The sequence below is a fragment of the Pistacia vera genome, unplaced genomic scaffold (assembly GCF_008641045.1).
Source record: "Pistacia vera cultivar Batoury unplaced genomic scaffold, PisVer_v2 Contig140, whole genome shotgun sequence".
NCBI lineage: Eukaryota > Viridiplantae > Streptophyta > Magnoliopsida > Sapindales > Anacardiaceae > Pistacia > Pistacia vera.
In genome coordinates this window covers 516,276-520,012 of record NW_022195467.1, presented here as the reverse complement: position 1 = coordinate 520,012, position 3,737 = coordinate 516,276, and positions in this window count along the sequence as shown.

The following is a 3,737-nucleotide window of genomic DNA, read 5'->3' as shown; positions in this document are numbered from 1 at the left end:
CTAGGTCTAGACTTACACGTAGAAGTGCTCCATTGCTTGTTTCATTGAATATGTCTCTCCAGAGTGAACCAGTCCCTACTTCCACTGGAATCATAGCCTCGCAGCCATATCCTAGCGAGAAGGACATTTTCGAAATAGAGGTTCTCAGAGTTGTTCTATATGCCCATAGAACTTCTAGAAGGTCATCGGCCCAATTGCCCTTGGCAGTGCCAAGCTTGGCCTTCAGTGTGTGCTTGATGGTCTTGTTGACAGCTTCAACCTGACCATTAGCTTACAGTCTTGCGACCGAGGTGAACTTTTAATGAATCACCAGCTCATCGCAAAACTACATGAATTCCTCATTGTCGAATTGCTTCCCATTATCAGAGATGAGTGTATGAGGAATCCCATAGTGGTACACTATATTCTTGAAGATGAAGTCTTTGAGCTTCTTGGTAGTGATAGCGGCCAAGGGCTCAGCATTAGCCTATTTGGTGAAGTAATCTATCACGACCATAGCATACTTGACACCCCTTTTTCCGGTTGGCATGGGCCCGATGAGATCAATTCCCGACATAGAGAATGGCCAAGGGCTGGTCATTATCGTCAGTTGGTAGGAAGGAGCCCGCAGGATGTTCGCGAACCGTTGGCACTTACTTTTTCACAAAGTTGAAAGTGTCTTCCTGAAGTAGAGGTCAATCGTATCCTTATCGGACAATTTTATTGGCGAGGGATCGTGCGGCGGTGTGATTACCACAGATCCCTTCATGTATCTCCCTCATAATTTAGTCTGCTTCTTCATCGGTTACACATTAGAGAAGAGGGGCGCTAAACCCTCGCTTGTATAACCGATCTCTGACGAGTGTGTAACGAGCAGCTCTGGTACACAGGATTTTTGCCTCAGTCTTGTCACTGGACGGAGTCCCATCTCGGAGATACTGAATGATTGGAGTCATCCAAAAGATAGATTTTGTTGTAGCTACGGTCTCCTCAGGTAAGTTGATACTATGAATCTCTATGTACCGAACTAGAATATTTTTTGGCACATCTGAGTCTAGCGATGAGACTATTCTTGCCAAGGCGTCCGTGATAGAGTTACTATATCTTAGGATTTGCTTGATCGTGAAGCACTTAAAAAGCTTGAGTGCAGCCTTAGCTTTCTTCAGATAGCTGGTCATATTTTATTTCTTGGCTTGATATTCTCCCAAAATATGATTAACAACCAGCTGGGAGTTGCTGTGAATTTTGATCATGTCCGATCCCATTTCCCTCTCTAGTCATAGACTGGCAAACAACGCTTCATATTCGGTCTCATTGTTCGTAGCTTGGAACCCAAATAGAAGAATTCCATGAATGTGAGTCCCTTCAGGACTGAGAAGGAGATGACCTGTCCGAGCTCTTTTCCTGTTCAAGGAACCATCGACATAAAGGCTCCAAGTCGATAAGTTCTGAATGGTTTCCTAGATGACTTCGCTGGCTGACTGCTCGAATTCTTGATTTGGCTGGTACGAGAATTTTGAAATAAAATCGGCAACAACCTGCCCTTTGATGGTTGCCTTTGGTCTGTAATGTAGATCAAACTGACTCAATTTCATTGCCCATTTGAGTAACTTACCCAAAGCTTCCAGCTTCTAGAGAACTTGCCTGAGCAAGTAGTTGGTTAGAACATGGATTGTGTAGGCATGGAAATAAGGTCGCAGCTTCCTGGAGGCGATCAGTAGGGCATAAGCTAATCGCTTCATTTCTGAATATCGCATCTCGGCGTCCAATAGTCGCTTGCTCGCATAATACACTAGCCGTTGAACTCTGCCCTCTTCCCAAATGAGAGTTGTGCTGATCGCATACCGAGAGACGCACAAGTAGAGGAATAGAATTTCCTTGGGAAGAGGCTGGGATAGAAGAGGCGACTTTCCGAGATGTTCTTTTATACTCTGAAAAGCCTACTCGCATTCTGGAGTCCATTTGAACTTCTTGTTGGCCCTGAGTATATTAAAAAATAGCAAGCAACGATTTGTTGCCCTCGATATGAAGCGACTGAGAGTCGCTATCCTTCTATTTAGGCTCTGAACCTGTTTTCAGTTGATCAGGCTTTTCATATCAAGGAGAGCCTGGATCTTCTAGGGGTTGATTTCGACCCCTTTTTGGTTAACCATATATCCCAAAAACTTTCCTAAGGATACTCCAAATGAGCACTTAAGAGGGTTGAGCTTTATCTTGTACTTTTAGAGTACGTCGAACATCTTAGTAAGATGCACTATGTGATCTGAAGCGATATGCGACTTGACCAGCATTTCATCAACATAAACTTCTATCGACTTTCCGATATGCTCGAAAAACATACGGTTAACTAGCCGCTAGTAGGTTGCCCTAGCGTTTGTTAGGTCGAAGGGCATAACCTTGTAACAATACAGTCCCCGATCTATAACGAATGAGGGATACTCTTCGTCAGGTGCATACATCAAGATTTGATTGTACCCCGAGTAGGCGTCCATAAAGCTCAGCAGCTTGTGCTCGAAGGTGGCATCAATGAGCTAGTCGATCCTTGATAAGGGAAAACTGTCATTCGGACAAGCTTTGTTGAGGTCGGTGAAGTCAACACAGGTTTGCCATTGGCCGTTAGGCTTCTTTACCAAGACTGGATTGACAACCCAACTCAGGTAAAGCACCTCTCGAATAGACCTGTTTAAAAAGAGTTTATCTACCTCACTTTTCAAGGCAGCATAGCGCTTAGGGTCCATGGCTCTTCTCTTCGGTGAACCGACTTGATTGTACTGTTAATGTTGAGTGCATGACATATTACATTTGGGCTAATCTTGATCATATCAGCATGAGTCCATGAAAAAACATTGACATTCTCTCTGAGAAAGCTCGTCAAGCTTTTGGTGAGCTAGGGGTTGAGATTACTCCCGATTCTTAACACTTGGGTCAGCTCATTTTCATTGACTGATACCTCAGATAGGTCTTCAACTGGCTTACTATGAGGACACTCCTGGATGCGAGGATCCATGTTGTCCTTTACTAGGCCGGGTTGTGCCTCGATCTTACTGATTGCCATAGCCTGCTCGAGGATGCCTATTGGCCTTCTTTTTCCTTTGCACGCCATCTACATTACTCTTATGTACCAGTCATGAGATTCGCACTGAGATCCTATTACTTCCCCAATCCCCGTCGGAGTGGGGAACTTCATTTTCAGATGGTAAATGAAGGTGATTGCCTTGAAACTTCATAGTATAGGCCGTCCCATAATACCATTAAAGGCGGACGGACAGTCTACCACCAAAAACTCCATCATCTTGGTCATTTCGTTGGTTTCACCCAACGTGATAAGTAGTGCGATCATTCTCCTAGGAATCAGATAATCCCCAGTAAGACCATAGAGAGAGATGGAGGCTGGCTTCAGGTCTGCCTCGTCCAATTGCATTTTTTCGAAAGTTCGTTGAAACAGGATATTCACAGTACTTTCATTGTCCACTAACATTCTGTGGACTTCGCACTGACCTATTTTAGGCACGATGATGAGTGCATCCTCATGAGGATGATGCAATCACACCACATCTTTCTCTGAGAAGGTAATCTCCTCTTCTCTGCGAACCTTAGCGGGTCACGATGTCATGCTCATCACACTCACGGGGTCATGACGAGCTTCCTGAGCATACCTTTCTTAGGCATCTTGAGAATTCCCCACAAGGTGTGGTCATCCAAAGATGATTCTTACACAGTAGAGACCCTTGTGACCACGACGCTTCTTCCCTTATTCC